Source organism: Macaca fascicularis, chromosome 7 (genome assembly GCF_037993035.2).
Source record: "Macaca fascicularis isolate 582-1 chromosome 7, T2T-MFA8v1.1".
NCBI classification, from domain to species: domain Eukaryota; kingdom Metazoa; phylum Chordata; class Mammalia; order Primates; family Cercopithecidae; genus Macaca; species Macaca fascicularis.
The window spans coordinates 7,938,026-7,955,667 of record NC_088381.1 but is presented as its reverse complement, the minus strand read 5'-3'; the positions used below and the strand labels follow the sequence as shown (position 1 = coordinate 7,955,667).

The 17,642-nt window shown below is 47.6% G+C and overlaps 1 protein-coding gene across 4 annotated transcripts in view; it reads right to left on the bottom strand.

The window, feature by feature from the left end:
• ENTREP2 (endosomal transmembrane epsin interactor 2) overlaps positions 1-17,642 on the bottom strand; it is a 446,665-nt gene that overhangs the window by 389,567 nt on the left and 39,456 nt on the right. The window lies entirely within an intron of this gene.

The window sequence follows — 17,642 nt, the reverse complement described above, 5'->3', positions numbered from 1 at the left end:
GGCCAGGCCAAGCCCCGGCTTCTCCACGCTCTTCAATTTGTTGCCTGCCTGCATCCAATGCACCTGTATGCACCTGCTCACTTTGTTTCACCGGCCCAACCTTTGCTGGGCCAGTGAAACAAATGTCCTTTGGGTTTCAGGACATTTTCTAATCGGTCTGTGAGATCTAAGTAGATGTCCCATTAAAAGGGGGGGTTCCATGGGAAAATACCTTTGAGAAACACTGCTTCACATGATGCGCCCCGCCCACCCCACCATCAGCTGATGAGTCTTTAGAAAAACAAATCTGTTTTTCTAAACTTTGTAAAAGTTTTAAAATCGGGAAATGTGAGTCTTCCAACTTTGACTTCCCTGAAATCAAAGTGTCCCTGTTGTAGGCTCAGGTATTTAACAAAATCCTTCTCATCTTCCCCACTGAAATTTAGTCTCGTGTGAAATGAAACAGAATTTACTACTTTACTCCTAGGTAATTCCGAAGATCACCTGCCTCACTTCCTCTCCAGGGCACAAAATCAGAGACGTGAAAACAGAAGGCATCCATTGCAGACCCTCTAATCTTCAGGAGCCGTGGAGAAGCTGATGGAAGCTGGACTTTCCTCTCCAGAAAAACAAACACACACACCACACAGAAGGATCTGTATGTAATCTCAAGGTTCCACCCCAAGAAATTCACCCCAGGGTCCATGAATTCAAACTAAGCCCCCCTCAGTGAGGACGCTTCAGCAGACCCCTCTGACTCACAGGGGCCTCCATTCTCACAACCTTCCTGGGTTTGCTGCTAAGATTATGACAAACTAGGGCTGATGAGACCTTGCTTCACTCCAGCAACACACCAGTGCATCCTAACTGAGGCCTCTCTGCACACATCCGCCCTGCAGACACCGCGCATTCATCCATTTGACAAATACTCACTGAGCTCCCCTACATTCCAGGTGCTGTGCTAGGTGAAGATGGCACACTCCATGATCCTCGCCCTTGGGGAGCAGACCTCCTGGTGAACGGACGCGAACAATAAGCACAACGAATGACAGGTTGTGATGGCATTATACCAAAATTCGAGGGGTCACGTGACAGGGTCAGCTCCTCGATACTGGGTGGTCAGTAGTATCATTTGACAGTATCAGAGACTGCATTCCATAAAAATCCCATCGAGATTTGTAAAACCTCCAAGTCCTTCAAAATAAGAAGATACAGTCTCGGCCAGGCGCAGTGGCTCATGCCTATAATCCCAGTACTTTGGGAGGCAAGGTGGGGGATCACCTGAGGTTGGGAGTTCAAACCAGCCTGACTACCACCATGGTGAAACCCCGTCTCTACTAAAAATACAAAAAAATTAGCCGGGCACGATGGCACATGCCCATAATCCCAGCTACTCGGAAGGCTGAGGCAGGAGAATTGCTTGAACTCGGGAGGCAGAGGTTGTGGTGAGCCAAGATCACGCCACTGCACTCCAGCCTAGGCAACAAAAGTGAAACTCTGTCTCAAAAAAAAAAAAAAAAGAAGAAGATACTGTCTCAATGTTAAGGGTTGACCAAAAAAAAAAAAAAAATAGGATGAGTTGGAAGAGAAGCTACATGTCCCTCTCAACTAACGAAGTGATGCTCCTCCTCTTGGCTCCCCACTCCCAGTAGAAATCCAGCCGCTAGTACCCAAGTGAGAGTGACACATTCCTGCCTAGCAAGCCTACAGTACAGACCATCTGGTACACTGGCCTTGTGCCCACTTGAAAGATAACAAGCCAGTTTCCAACGGTAAAGGAACCCAAAAATAAAGATGTAAAAACAGAGCCCCTGAAATGAGTCAAATGATACTTCCTCACCAAACACATCTTCTGATAGCAAATCAAGTCCAAAGGTCTCATTACAAAGAACTGTAATTCTAGATAGTAGGAGGATTAGCTCCACCATGAAATCCATATGCCAATGCTCTTGTGTAATTCACTTAAAGGCCCACTCCCAGGTAATTCACTTAATTTCAGATCTCTGCACTTGAAAATCACATTTTTATGTTTCAAATGGAACTATCTAAACTCCATCAATCGCAGAACAGTTACATAGATTATGTTCATAAAATGTTGTATATACAACCGTTAAAAATAACTGGGTAAAACTATGTTACTCAAGTGATATGTATTGTTTTATCTGCCTAAAACTCTATTCTTCTTGTAAATTCACCTTTGTCCCATGTGATTGTACTTGAAACTTCCAAATATACTCTTTCTAGTCCCTCCCCAGCCACTGTGGCCAGTCCAGAGATAGGACCATGACATGACACCAGCCTATTTGAGTTGTCCCTGGGATTCTCCAACCTGGAAAACAAAAGCCTCTTCTCTGGTCAAGCAGCTGTGGGCACATAAGCTCCCAAGAGCTGTTAAGTGGCAGAGGGTCCACATAAAGGTGGGGTGTGTGGGGGCGTGGAGGGGTGTGTGGGGACATGGAGGGGTGGGGGGGCGTGGAGGGGTGTGGTTGGGCATGGAGGGGTATGGGGGCGTGGAGGGGTGTGTGGGGGTGTGGAGGGGTATGGGGGGCGGAGGAGTGTGGGAGGGCGTGGAGGGGTGTATGAGGGCGTGGAGGGGTGTGGGAGGGCGTGGAGGGTTGTATGAGGGCGTGGAGGGGTGTGGGAGGGCGTGGAGGGGTGTGTGGTAGCTGATCCCAGTAAAGGCACAGGAAGGCTACAGCTCACACAGTTTCTGAGTATCTTCTCTATGAAGTCAAAAGAAGTTGAGGATGATCGGTGCCATTGGTGAGGCAGGTTAAGCACAGTTAGGATTGGCTAGTTTGAAGAATCCAGCAGCCTCTGGGCTGGAGGGGCTGTCCTGAGTTGTCTGGTACCTGGCTCTGAGGTGTTTAGGGCCAGTGGACCGTGGCCCAGAAGGTGAGAGCCGGAAGAAGTACTGGGAACTGGGCTGTCGGCTGGCTGGTTTGCATTCTGAAAGGCTCACTCACAGGCGAGTCATTACCACCTGCAGGAGTGAGCTAGCCTGGGAGGGGCAGTCCCTCCAGCCTCAGCAAAGCCCCAGATACCAGAGCACCCAAATACAGAAAATAAAAGGGTACAATGAACACACACCAAAACCTTGTCTCACAGAGAATGACATCTAGAGTGGCTAACTGATTTGACCAAGTTCAAATGAGCTAATAAAATTTCTACCTCAGGGTTTACACAGCACTTACAAACTACCTCATTTTAGATCTAGTAAAAACTCTAAAACATCACAGGTTTATGGCCATTCTGAATCTCAGGAAAACCGAAGCTCAGAGAAGCTAAGCGGCGTTTCTTTGGTCGTGTGACTGAAGACGATAAGAGCTAAAATGAAGCTACATCTTCTTGTCTAGCCTTTTGCACAGGTTCTTCACCACACTGCCTCTGCAGACCTCGGGCCCCACCTAAAGCTCCATTCTGATGGACAAAGCCCAAGTCCCCTCGTGCTTGTAAGTCTTGGTTGGGGTGGTCTTTCCTGCTCACATCTCCCATGCTCAGATGTGCAGAAAGCGCCTGGGGGGGAGGGGACGCCCCAGAAAATGCAATGCTCTTCGGAACAAGGCTTTAGATTCCACCTGCAGCTGCCTTCTCACCCCAGGGAACTGGACTGAACAACTCAGGTGCTCTCTGAGCCTCGCCCAGAGCAACGGTTCTCTGGGAATCTGTGGGGGTGTGGGGCTGTCATAATGGCTGTGCAGTTCCTGACCTTTGGGGAAAGGTGGCCAGGGATGGTAGTCATCCATCAATGCAAGGAGTGTTAACCTTTACATGTTAATGTAGTTAAACACCAACTTATAATATTCACAATCTAAAACCGGCTTCCACTTTTAACTCCCAGGGGTTTTCTCATTGTTTTTATATACACTAAGGTGCTCGGCACTGCAACTACCAGATCGATCAAGGGAACTTCAACATGTCTGCAACTCTACCAAGAGCAGCTTACCACTTTGGAAAATCATGTCACCATTGACAAGGACACTCCAGTGCAACACCCTGTCCCGCTGTGCGGCTGCCATCATGTCTGTGGTGACAGGGTGGAGGTGCAAGCACCCAGTCGCTCCCTGTGTCTCCCAGGGGTCGACATGTCTAAGCACGGAAACACACATGATTTTCGGTGAAAATTAAATTACTGAAAATTACATTTAGGGCTTTGTAATGCTTTTTGAAATCGTAAGTGAGAATACCGTGCACTTTCTATGACTTCCATTTGGGGATACAGCAAAAACATCGTGACAAAGGGCTGTGGATCTGACAGAGTTCCAACCACAGGCCCAGAGCAGGCTCTGCCAGACAGCTCCTGCAGCCTTTCCTTTGAGCCCTGTCCTTGATCTCGATCCAGTCAAAATGCAGACCCATCCCAAAACGGTGCTGCACCCAAGTCTGGGACCAATGACGGAGAGAAGAGGGAGGCACCTGCCTGCATTCTTCCCCTCAGTGGCCATGGCCACACGTGGAGTCGTGGGCTCCCCTGTGCGCTGTTCTCAGCCCCAGGTAGGCTGTGTTCTACCTTCCCCCTCGCTTTCTTCTTACCTACAAGGGCTCTTGATTTCGCCTGTCTTTGCAAATCCTTTATGCGTGACAGTCTCTTCCTGAGAAGACAGGGAGGTAGGGGACGGGTAGACAGCAATTTTACCCATCAATGATTCATTCAAGAAACACAATCTGAATGCCTACTATTCCTTTTACCAGGGCTCTTTGCACACACGCCAGACTTTCAAACTAGCCATCATCATTAAACGTCTTTCAGGATTTCACATTAGAAGCTTCTGGTAACTGAAAGTGGGCTGGCGTGGGGAGGGCCAGGTCCCACTCTGACAAGAGCCTAGAAGACAGGCTGACTCCTGTCTGACGTCTGAAACTGGGAAGAACACGAAGGGCAGCCCTGGCGAGAGCCAACCAGGGGGACGGAAGGCAAAAGGCTATGGGAAGCCCATTTTTAAATTTTTTAATTCATTTTTAATTGACAAATAAAAATTGTACATTTTTATTGTACAATTTGTACAACTGCACATACTTCAACATGTTGTTTGAAATATGTAAACATTATGGAAGGCAAAATTTTTTCTGAGGCAGAGTCTCACTCTGTTGCCCAGACTAGAGTGCAGTGGCATAATCTCGGCTCACCGCAACCTCCGCCTTCCAGGTTCAAGCAATTCTCCTGCCTCAGCCTCGGGAGAAGCTGGGACTAAAGGTGCCCACCACCACGCGTGGCTAATTTTTGTATTGTTACTAGAGATGGGGTTTCACTATGCTGGTCAGGTTCGTCTCGAACCCCTGACCTCAGGTGATCCACCTGCCCCTACTTCCCACAGGGCTAGGATTATAGGCGTGAGCCACCGCACCTGGCTTGGAAGGTTAAACTGAGCTAATAAGCATATGCATTACTTTGCATCCTTATTTTTTGTAGTAAGAACACTTAAAATCTACTCAGCAATTTTCAAGAAGACAATGCTATTAACTACAGCCACCATGTTGTAAAAGAGATCTCGTGAACCTCCTCCTATCGAACTGAAATTTTGTATACCTCTGTTTCTAATTTTTAACCTATATTACACAGAGCAATTTTGAATTTATTTCACTGAACTGTGACCTAGAGAAAATATCTTATTCAGAAAACATCACTGGCAAACAAACAGCTCAAGAAGTGATCTGTGTTTACTAAAACTTTGAAATATATTGTACACATATTCTGCATTAAAATCTGATTAAAATGTAGTTATACAAAGAGGCAGTGTTTTCTGATTTGTAGCATTCATGGCCGAGATACACTATTTAAAAATCCACTCGATTTAGGCATTTATTCAAAATCATAAGCATAAAACATGATCATACCTTCCTACTGGCAGACACAAAGCTGGTGCATCCCACACACTTGTTTGAGTAATTACAACACCAGCTGTTCTAGCACCTAGCGAGAGAAGCTGCAACTGTAGACTGACTCCTGGTCACCGATGTGCCAAACAGCACCGTCTTCTAACCAAAAACGAAAATCTCACTTTGATAAGTGGGTTGTCCAAATTAAATTAGCGGAACCAATGCTTAAGTCTAAGTTCCAATTTTTAAAACTTTCTGTATATGCTATACTAGCAAATGTGGATTTATCTGACTTTAACACAAAAAGGAGAGACTGCCAATAGAATTGATTCCTGCTAGATTTTTAAATCTACAAAATCTGAGATCTCCCCAAGAATTAAAGGCAATTCTCAGGTTGAAATATTTATAAAACATACAAATTTCAATGGCATTTCACAGAAAATAAACAGAAAGCATTAAACAGCAAGACAAAGATTACAGCCAAGACTCAACTATCCAACTGAAACTCGGTTCTGTATTTACTACCCAAAGACAGCAGACCCTCCGTGTGCTGGAGCCTCTCCGGGAGGAAGGGGAGATGACCATGTGCTGAGTGTGTGTTCCAAGCCAGGGATTGTACACGAGCTACTTTATTCAATTTTCTCTCTCTGGATTTCCCACAGGATAGGCTTCTTAGCAGCACTCTACAGTCGTGGAAACTGAGGCCTGGCAACTCCCCTCAAGGCTGCCCACCCAGGAAGCACCCGCCCAGCGGGTCTGACGAGGCCTCCATTCTCTTGCAGTGCGCCATGTCTATCCACTCCAAAACCCACAGCACACACAGCTTCAACTCTCCAGAAAATGTCCAGTCGCCCTGTCTATATTTGTCTTGTTTCACAAAAATTACGCATTTTGGTTGGAGTAGACTTATGACCAGAAAGAGGCTCTCTGCAAAGCAGATGCTGCACTTGCAATGGTGGGATAAAGGGGCATGGAATACAATAGCTTGAAAAGTGACCAGGACACAGCAGCTGGACTAGACTCAGGGATAAGAAATACTTCTCTATCTTTCCCCAAAGTTAAATATTTCTAAGCCTCCACCTGTCCATCTGGTGAGAAATTGCATTTCTTCACAGAGTACAGGAGTCTTAAGTGGTTTATGCAACCCAGAAAATTTGGCAAAGCGTCCATGATGATCACCATTGAGCTCCCTGCCCATAAGGTCCAGTCTAGAGGCCCTGACCCTGGAAAGTGTTCTGTCTACAGACATCTGTGGCCATCCTCACCATGGAATTTCCCTTCTTAAATGAACCAGTCTGACACCAGTAAACAACAGAAGTCAGGCATTTCTCCCCTGTAGAAAGGGAACCTCCCATTCTGGCAGACCAAGATTCAACACTCTCTTGGAAAGGAAGCAGGGAAACACCCCTCATGCCTGCAATGAGCCAACAGCAGACCCCACTGGGCCCAAACAATGAGAAACAGGACAGAGTTTGGGGTCTGCTTTACATCTCTTCCACTGCGAAATGCCAGGACCCCAGGACTGCCCACGGCTCAGGAACGTATGGAGACACATTAGGTGGTAACATGCACTACCGCCTACAGGAACAATCTGTGACCCACAGAGGAGTGTCCTATGTCCAACCTAACACCACACTAGTGGGTCACATGTGCAAGTGCCCCTTGGCAAAAAAAAAAAAAAAGAAGAAGGGTACGTAGCCTTGCTCTCCTTCCTAATCAGGAGCTCACAGGAATGCTGGAGCCAACCAAACTAAACTGGCTCCAGCTTTTACAACCCTAACTACTGGGAATCTGTTTTCTCACTGGAGTCTTTGAGAGGATGGAGAAATACACACTAAAAAGGGTTCCGTGGAGATACTGGAGTTAGACTTTATAAATGTGGCTCATGAATTCCAGCACCCAAAATGGAAAACTGGGCTTCCAGGATATTATACTGTTTTGTACTTAGCTACTTTATTTATACCCCTCCTGGTTCTGAAGAATATTTAACAGGTTTTATTTCACCATGAAAAAAGGGTTGCTTTAGCAACAGGGCAAACAAGTATACTTCTTTAAATGTCTAAAAATGACCCAGATTAGTCTCCAAGTTTGTAAAACACTTAATCTCTTTCAGCAATGAAATGCCAAGATAAGAGTAAATTCCAAAAATTCTTTTGAAGGCATGAGGGCTTATTTATTGTTAAGTGGGAGATGAGCTAAGCCCATGGTACTCTCGGTCCACAGAGGCACCCTATAAAAACGTAGCAAGCCCAGGGCGAGGCATCATGGAATGCACCCTGCATTCTGCCTCAACGGTGCCAATTCCTGGAACCTCATTACCACACTGTGGCCAGGCGCAAAGTTTTCACTGGCCAAGACAAAAATAAGAATAGTTCCCAGCACAAAAAAAGGCACCAATAAGTATCTGCAGACTGAGGGACTGATAAGTGAATGACTGATACTGTATACTTTTCAAAAGTCAAGAGATAATTTATTACATGTGAAGAACAATCCTTAAAAATAAAGCTGGGGCCAGGCATGGTGGCTCACGTCTGTAATCCCAGCACTTTGGGAGGCTGACGCAGGAAGATCACTTGAGGTCACGAGTTTGAGACAGCCTGGGCAACACAGGGAGACCTCGTCTCTATAAAAAAAAAGAAAACTTAAAAACTAGCCAGGCATGGTGGGGCAAGCCTGTAGTCCCAGTTACTCAGGAGGCTGAGGCAGGACAACCGCTTGAGCCCATGAGTTCAAGGCTGCAGTGGGCTATGACTGTGCCCCTTGCACTCCAGTCTGGGCAACAGAGCAAAACATTGTCTCTAAAAATATAATAATAATAATAAAGTAAAAAGCTAAAGTTGAACCTGAGAGTGTCCCTTATAACATTCTCCTAATAAAATATTCTTCTTTATATAATGAAATGGTGTGATAAAAGACAACAGTTTCAGTGTGAATAAAAACAAAACAGTAAGGACAGGCATGGTGGTTCATGCCTGTTATCCCACAACTTTGGGAGGCTAAGGCAGGGGGACTGCTTAAGCCTTGAGCCCAGGAGTTCAAGAATAGCCTGGCAAGACCCTGTCTCTACAAAAAAAAAAAAAAAAAAAATTAATTAGCCAGGTATGGTGATAAGCGCCTATAGTCCCAGCTAGTCGGGAAGCTGAAGCAGGAAGAGCACTTTAGCCTGGGAGTGCAGGATGCAGTGAGCCGTGATTGTGCCACTGCAGTCCAGCCTGAGTGATGAAGCAACACCCTGTCTCAAAAAACAAACAACCCAAAAAGTTAGCAACTTTATGTCAGAACCCCAAATTTTTTTTTTTTTTTTTTTTTTTTGAGACAGAGTCTTACTCTATCGGCCAGGCTGGAGTGCAGTGGCACGATCTCAGCTCACCAGAACCCCAAATATTCTTTTTTTTTTTTTTTTTTTTTTTTTTTTTGAGACGGAGTCTCTCTCTGTCGCCCATGCAGTGGCGCAATCTCGGCTCACTGCAAGCTCCGCCTCCTGGGTTCACGCCATTCTCCTGCCTCAGCCTCCCGCATAGCTGGGACTACAGGCTCCGGCCACCACGCCTGGCTAATTTTTTTTGTATTTTTAGTGGAGACGGGATTTCACCGTGTTAGCCAGGATGGTCTCGATCTCCTGACCTCATGATCTGCCCGCCTCGGCCTCCCAAAGTGCTGGGATTACAGGCGTGAGTCACCGCGCCCAGTCCAGAACCCCAAATATTCTTGAACTTTCACTTTAACTACAAAATCTGACGGTGTGAGAACCACTGCTTGAAACACTGGCTACAATCCCAAGAAGAAGAACGGAACTCCAAGACACAGGGACTAGTCGGAAAACAGTCCCCAGGGCAGGGAGGCAGACCCAGGCGACAGAGCACCCTGCCCAACAGCCACGTTCCCTCTTCCCTCGGCCAGATTCCCAGCTTTGTTAGAGGATCCTTTTCCCATGTGACTCAAGGTCAAGTGAATCCACCTGCCACTCTAAGAAAAAGGTCAGTATTAGCTCATTCCCTTTGCCAGTGATTGGTTCAGGGATGATCACATGACTTAGGTCTGACCACTGAAGGGAAGTCTGGTGGGGGCGCTTCTGGGAAAGATTTCTTTGCCACTAAGAAGAGACACAGGGATCAGTAACTCCTCTTCTTTTGCGTACGTGTGGCCTCTGATTCCGATGCCTAAAACTACAGCAGCCTTCTAGCTGGATTCAGGATAAATTAAGATACTGTTACCAGCAGAGCAGAAAGATGGAAAATACCTGGGTACTTGATGTCACCGAGGCACTAAATTCACAACCTGAAAACCTGTTGTGGTTGAATTCTGACCCCATAAAAGATACATCAAAGAATGAGCCGGGCATGGTGACACATGCCTGTAATCCCAGCTACTCAGGAGGCTGAGGCAGGAGAATCACTGGAACCCAGGAGGTGGAGGTTGCAGTGCGCCGGGATCGTGCCACTGCACTCCAGCCTGGGCAACAGAGCCTGACTCTGGCTCAAAAGAAAAAAAAAAAAAAAAGTCAAACTTCTAACCCCTAATACCTCAGAATCTCAGAATCAGAGTTTATTTGGAAAGAAGGTATTTGCAGATTTAACCAAATTAAGATGAGGTCATTAGGGTGGGCTCCAACCCAAGATGACTGGTGTCCTTATAAAAAGGGGAAATTTAGGCCGGGCACGGTGGCTCAAGCCTGTAATCCCAGCACTTTGGGAGGCCGAGACGGGCGGATCACTAGGTCAGGAGATCGAGACCATCCTGGCTAACACGGTGAAACCCCGTCTCTACTAAAAAAAAAATACAAAAAACTAGCCGGGCGAGGTGGCGGGCGCCTGTAGTCCCAGCTACTCAGGAGGCTGAGACAGGAGAATGGCCCGAACCCGGGAGGCGGAGCTTGCAGTGAGCTGAGATCCGGCCACTGCACTCCAGCCTGGGCGACAGAGCGAGACTCCGTCTCAAAAAAAAAAAAAAAAAAAAAAAAAAAAAAAAAAAAAAAAGGGGAAATTTGGACACACATACCACAGAAGGACGTGGTGAAGACACACAGGAGAGCCCCACGTGAAGACGGAGGCAGAGACTGGACTGCTGAGACTGCAAGCCAAGGAATGCCCAGGACTGCCAGCCACCACCAGAAGCCAGGAGAAAGGTGAGGCAAGGATCTGTCTACCTGCAGTCTCAGAGGGAGCACAGCTCTGCTGATGCCTTCAGGTTGGACTTCCAGCCTCCAGAACTGTGAGAGAAGAAATTCTGTTGTTTTAAGCCACCGAATCCTGGCAGCTCTAGCAAGCTAATACACCTTCTTTCTTCTGGACCTTTTTATGTATACATAAATATGTAAATTAATAAATTTTCCTTCTGCTTAAGCCACTTTCAGTGATGATGTCAGTACTTGCAATTGAAAGCAACTTGACCAACTGGTCCCAAGGGAGGGGACTACCAAGCAGAGAAAGGGTCCTAGAGGAGCCAACGCCCACTAGAGCCCACCCGCCCCTTTAACCAGCCAGTACCAACATTCTTCCTTCATCCCAAACTCACACTGCCAGACACAGACACAAATTGCTGCTCCACACAGCGTGCCATTATCTTTATATATACAACCAAAAGCACACACCACAAATTCTAGAACAAGTGCGGGACCTCAGGAGAGGTCCACCTCCCTTTGGGTTTCCCCCTGATTCTTCTTTTAGTCTAATGTAGAGATTAAACCGTAAAGCTGAGGACCAGCCACACACCCTAGATACAGTTCATGCAAATCCAACTATTTCTCCTCAAACCCTTGGCCTGGCCCAGGGCACCACCGTCTCTCCCTGGATCACTGCATTAGCCTCCTAACTGGTATGTCCGCTTTGCTACCCTGGCCCTCCTTCAAAGCACTCTACAGAGCTGCCACGATGATCCAGTTAGAATCTAAGTTAGCTGGGGTCACTCCTCTGCTTAAAACCCTCCAGTAGCTCCTGTTTCATTCAGAGTAAAAGCCACCATCCTCCCAGGGACTTAGGAGGGCCCTGCTGATGGGGATCCCTGTCCTGTCATTGTTTCCCATTGCTCCCCCTCTTCCTCAGTGCACTCCACTGGCCTCCTTGCTGTCCCATGAACATCCCAAGGCCGTTCCTGCCTCGGCCTCTGTACTCGCTCTGCCCTTCCCCACACTTCTTCAGGTCTCTACTGAAAAACCACCTCATTAATGAGGGCTTCCGGGGCCTTCCCAACCCCTTTCCACTGACCCTTCACGCCCCTTCTCCTGGATTGAACACTATACGTTTTATTTACGCGTCACGTTCATGTCCACTAGCATGCATGCTGCAGGAGCGTGCGGATTTCTGCCAACCCTGCTACATCCCACAGCAGTGTCTGGGATGGGGTCTGCCACGTGCTCCAACGAGGGAGAAAGAGAGGAAAGAAGAGGTGGGTGACTATGCATGTGGTCGGTTAGGTCACTTAGCACGGCCTTGTGTGTTGTCCTAGTCACGTTCAGCTGGGCAGACACAGGCCTGCGGGAAGCAGAGAGTTGGATTCAGCAGGGCTGCAGTTTTGCCAACAGGGTATAAGGAAGGGACAGAAGAGCCAGAGAGCTGAAGAGGCAAAACAATGACTGATCACAATGGCTGAACTCAGAGATTATTATAAGTTAGGTAAAGAAGGAAGTGAGGGCATGAAGAGAGGGGGACATGAAAAGATAATCGAAGGATTATAGATCAGTGTGGGGTTTAAGATCTTTCTGGGCCAGGTGCAGTGGCTCACGCCTGTAATCCCAGCACTCTGGGAGGCCGAGGCTGGCGGATCACGAGGTCAGGAGATTGAGACCATCCTGGCTAACATGGTGAAACCCTGTCTCTACTAAAAATACAAAAAATAAAAATAAAAATTAGCCAGGTATGGTGGTGGGCACCTGTGGTCCCAGCTACTCGGGAGGCTGAGGCAGGAGAATGGTGTGAACCCGGGAGACAGAGCTTGAAGTGAGCCGAGATCACGCCACTGCACTCCAGCCTGGGTGACAGAGCAAGACTCTGTCTCAAAAAAAAAAGAAAGAAAGAAAGATAGATAGATAGATAGATCTTTTTGGGGCAGGTGCACCTACATTGATAATTTTTGTGTAATCTAAAATTGTGTTTGTTCCTCCTTGGTCTAACACCCTCAGGTTCCACCAGCACATATATTAGCCAAATTTGCATCCATGTAAATTAGCAAAATCTCAGTTCAAGTGGCATGTGGCATGTAAGCTTTCTCCCTGTGGACTTTATAATGGCAGCTGCACCTTCCCTGCTGGGGTCTGACTTCAGTCTGGATATGACAAGGGGTAGTGAGGGAGAAACACTGGGAAACTGCCTTCGCAGGTGAGGTGCTGGGGCCCGGGGGAAACACTGTACCCGACAGAGGTCCCAGCCTGCCTGGGTTGGCAAGCACAGTTGAGAGGGATCCTGAGGCTTTCCAATACTCTCCCCAGCCCCACCCCGACCAGAATCCACCAGAGTGTCAGACCTCATGCTTCCTAAATCAACGACAGTGTTCGGGAACCAGGCAAGGCCACGAACACAACTGCTGGTGTGCTCAGCAACCAGAAGGATCAGGCTCTGAAACCCTCCGCTCCTTTCTTGTTGCCCCCACCTTTTGTTTCAGTGCAATCACTGCAAGCCCTTCATGTTCAGGACATGCCGGGAGCTGAAGGTTTCAGAATGTGGGCTCCGCATTCTTTTTCTTTAAGCTGATCAGCGGGAGCCCCTGAATATCCAATTCCCCACTGCCTGCCATGGATGGTGAGGAGCCCACCACTCAACCCTAGCTGTACTTCCACTAGCTCTGCCCTTAAACTGGGCAAATTACCAGTCCCAGACGCCCTGCCCCTATTTCCTGGAGGGCCTACCGCCTGCCTCCACTCCTTATTCCAATCCTGCCTTGTTCTGGGTTTTGATTCCAAGCGACAGAATCAAGTTGGCAGAGCAAGGTGGAAAATGGCATTTACCTAAACAATGTTGGAGAGGGCCCAGAATCACTAGGAGGGCAAAAGGAAAGCCTAAAGGCTACAGAGCCAAGAACAGTTCCCCAAGTCCTGCCCAGAGCAGACGAAATACCCTCAGGGACAAATGACAGATGACAGATGACACTCCAAGCCAAGCCCCGGCGAGCCCTCACACCATGCCAGGGCTGCCCAGGAAGCCCACCTAGCTGCAAACATGGCCACCATCAGTTTTCTCACTCTGTTTGCCTCACTGGCTCCCAAGAGACAAAGTGTAGGCAGATGTGGTCCAGGCAGGCCAGTGGCTCCCGTGCACCCAGGATGTACAGGGATAACTCAGCTTAGGTCATATCATAGCCCACTGCCTCCCTGCACCGCATACTCCTGACGCCCCAGCCTGTCTGGGACCCTTATCCACAGTCTTCCAGTTTAAATGAAAGAAAGAAGGTAGACCTCAAAGACAGGCCAGTGCATTGAATGTATAATAATCAAGCCAGGGTATCCAGGGTATCCATCACCCCAGGGTTTACCATTTCTACGTGTTGGGTACGTTTCAACTCTCTTCTAGCTATGCTGAAATGTATAATACACACTGTTGTTAACTGCAGCCACTCTACTCTGCTATCGAACATCAGAACTTATTTTTTCTATCTAACTGTATGATTATGCCCCATAAATATGTACAAATATTGTGTATCAAAAAAAAGAAAGAAAGAAGAAAGAAAGAGGTCAGTGGAAGGCATTCAAAAACAAAACACAAACCTGACAACTCTGTTTTTGCCCACCAGGGCCCAGTGAAACTCTTCTTGGACATCACACAAGAGAGAAGGAAAACTGGCAAGTTCACGACAGAAACACGCCAAGACAGGTAGACCTGTGGCTAACTTTATGGTGATCCGGCTATCTGAATAGAAATAGAAAGGGTGCTTTAGCACGTCAGGAGAGGAAAACCTAACGCTCTGCCAGCCACCTATAATTGCTTGACAGCATAATTGATCATGTAACAGACAACTAACTGTCCATCATCTTATTCTCAGGCATTGATAAAGTGATGTAATACTACCAATGGCACATGGGATCTTCCCTCAACAGTGTGATCTGAGAAAGTGCCAGCACCAGCCAGGGCTCACACAGTTGATACCACTGGAATTTTAAAAAGCTTTCTGTAAACAAAAGCATCAAAAAGGTATCTTAAAATAAATGAAAAGTAGACAAGTTTGTCCTACAGCCTTGAGTATTTATCCTAGATGATGTCCTAGTGCCTGCTGAACTAGAAATAGACTCTGTGGATATGAGGGAAATATTTTTTTAAAATAACAACGCCCATCAAAAGAATCCAGCTGCCTTCTCAAAATGACAGAGCCACAGCAGTTCTTTGTCACTGCTATGGCTGGGGGCCTGCGGATCACAAACCTCCAGGTATTCACTGAGTCTGCACTGACCAGGAAGCATCCCTCCCTCCCCGTGTCAGGCATTTGGACATAATGTGGATGGTTAAAAAAAGGCACAGCAAGCTGCCAAAACTCACCAGACCCACCTCGGGGGACCCAACGCCTGACCCAGAGCACACTGCGGAAATTTCAGCTTATTTCATCTGTTCACTCGCTCCTTCCATAAATCGGTACTGAGCACCTGCCCTAGGCCAAGCACCGTCTTAGAGACACGACGGACACAGCCACCGAGGCCTCAGCCTCAGCCTCAGGGAGCCCATGTTCCAGGAGGGAAGACAGATGAGAAACAGAATTTAATTTCATATAGTGAGGAGCATGTAGCAGAAGACAGAGCAAGCTGGGAGGATGCAGGGCAGGAATGCAGGCTGGGAGAGGGGCCTGTCACCCAGAGGAGGGGCAGGGAAAGCCTTCTCTGAAAGGGACTGTTTTCAGAGAAGGTGAGACCTGAAGCATAAGAAGGCATTACTGGGACCTCGGAGTCAGCTTAAGGGCAGAATCTCACAACTTTGTCTTAGAAAAAAGGAATGAGAAGTTTTCTAGATAGGGGAGAAAAGGCACCCGTGCTTACAATGGGAGGAACAGGCAGAGTTCAGGCGACTGCGAGAGGCCACTGTGTCTGGGCACAGAGAGCACACAGGAGCTGCACCAGACAGGTCTGCTGGTGGCGGCAGAGCCAGGACAGCGAGGTCCTGGGGAGGAAGGGGAAGGGCTTTAAACTGCTGGGGCCCACACAGTCAGAACCACGACGCAACAGAAAAGCGTAACAGGTCTTTCTTCTTCCAAACAGGCCTATCTTTTATGCGCTCCTGAATTAGGTGGTTCTCCTGTTTTGGCTTGAATTGGTAGGGCTTACTCTATTTTTTGGCTTGAATTGGTAGGGCTTACTCTATTTTTTGGCTTGAATTGGTTTGGTTTGGTTTAATGTGGTGTGGTGTGGTGTGGTGTGGTGCGGTGTGCTGTGGTGTGGTCTGGTCTGGTCTGCTTTGACAGAGTTTTGCTCTTTTGCCAGACTGGAGTGCAGTGGTGCGATCTTGGCTCCCTGTAACCTCTGTCTCCCAGGTTCAAGCAATTCTCCCGCCTCATTCAGCCTCCAGAGTAGCTGGGATTACAGGCGTGTGTCACCATGCCCAGCTAATCTTTATATTTTTTAAGAAGGGATGGGGTTTCACCATGTTGGCCAGGCTAGTCTCAAACTCCTGACCTCAGGTGATCTGCCTGCCTTGGCCTCCCAAAGTGCTGGGATGACAGGCGTGAGTCAGCTAGCCTGGCCAGTTTACTGTATTTCATTCCACCCAGGAAATGTTCCTAACTTCTTGCTTTTAAAAAAATTATTGGTAATTTTTTTATTGTTAATTTTTTTAAATGTTTACATGGTGACACAATAGAAGCAACAAAAAATTTGCTCCTTAGCCATTTTTAAGTGACGGTTCTATGGCATAACGTACATTCACATTGTTGGGCAACCATCACCACCAAACATGCACAGAACTCTTTTTATCATGCAAAACTGAAACGGCTCCCACTGAACACTGCTCCCCTGCTGCCCCTGGCAACCACCATTCTACTTCCTGCTTTTATGAGTCTGATTACTCTGGGTACCTCATATAAGTGGAATCACACAGTATTTGTCCTTTGGGGACTGGCTTATTTCACTCAGCATAATACCTTCAAAGTCTATCCATGTCATAGTACGTGTCAGAATTTCCTTCCTTTTTAAGAATGAATAGGCCGGGTGCGGTGGCTCACGCCTGTAATCTCAGCATTGGGATGCCGAGGCGGGCGGATCATGAGGTCAGGAGATCGAGACCATCCCAGCTAACACAGTGAAACCCCGTTTCTACTAAAAATACAAAAAATTAGCCGGGCGTGGTGGCGGGCACCTGTAGTCCCAGCTACTCTGGAGGCTGAGGCAGGAGAATGGCAGGAACCCGGGAGGCGGAGCTTGCAGTGAGCTGAGATGGCGCCACTGCACTCCAGCCTGGGTGACAGAGCGAGACTCAGTCCCCTCCCCCACCCCCCAGAAAAAGAATGAATAATATTCCAGGGTACGGAAAGACCACACTTTATTGATCCATTCATCCAATGATGGGCTCCTGGGTTGCATCCACTTCTTAACTATTTTGACTAATGCTGTTATGAACAAGTATCTCTTCAAGTCCCTGCTTTTAATTCTTTGGGTATATACCCAGACTTGCTTTTTTTTTTTTTTTTTTTTGAGATGGAGTCTTGCTCATGGCCCAGGCTGGAGTGCAGTGGCGTGATCTCAGCTCACTGCAAACTCCACCTCCTGGGTTCACACCATTCTCCTGCCTCAGGCTCCCGAGTAGCTGGGACTACAGGCGTCTGCCACCATGCCCAGCTAATTTTTTGTATTTTTAGCAGAGACGGGGTTTCACCGTGTTAGCCAGGATGGTCTCCATCTCCTGACCTCGTGATCCACCCGCCTTGGCCTCCCAAAGTGC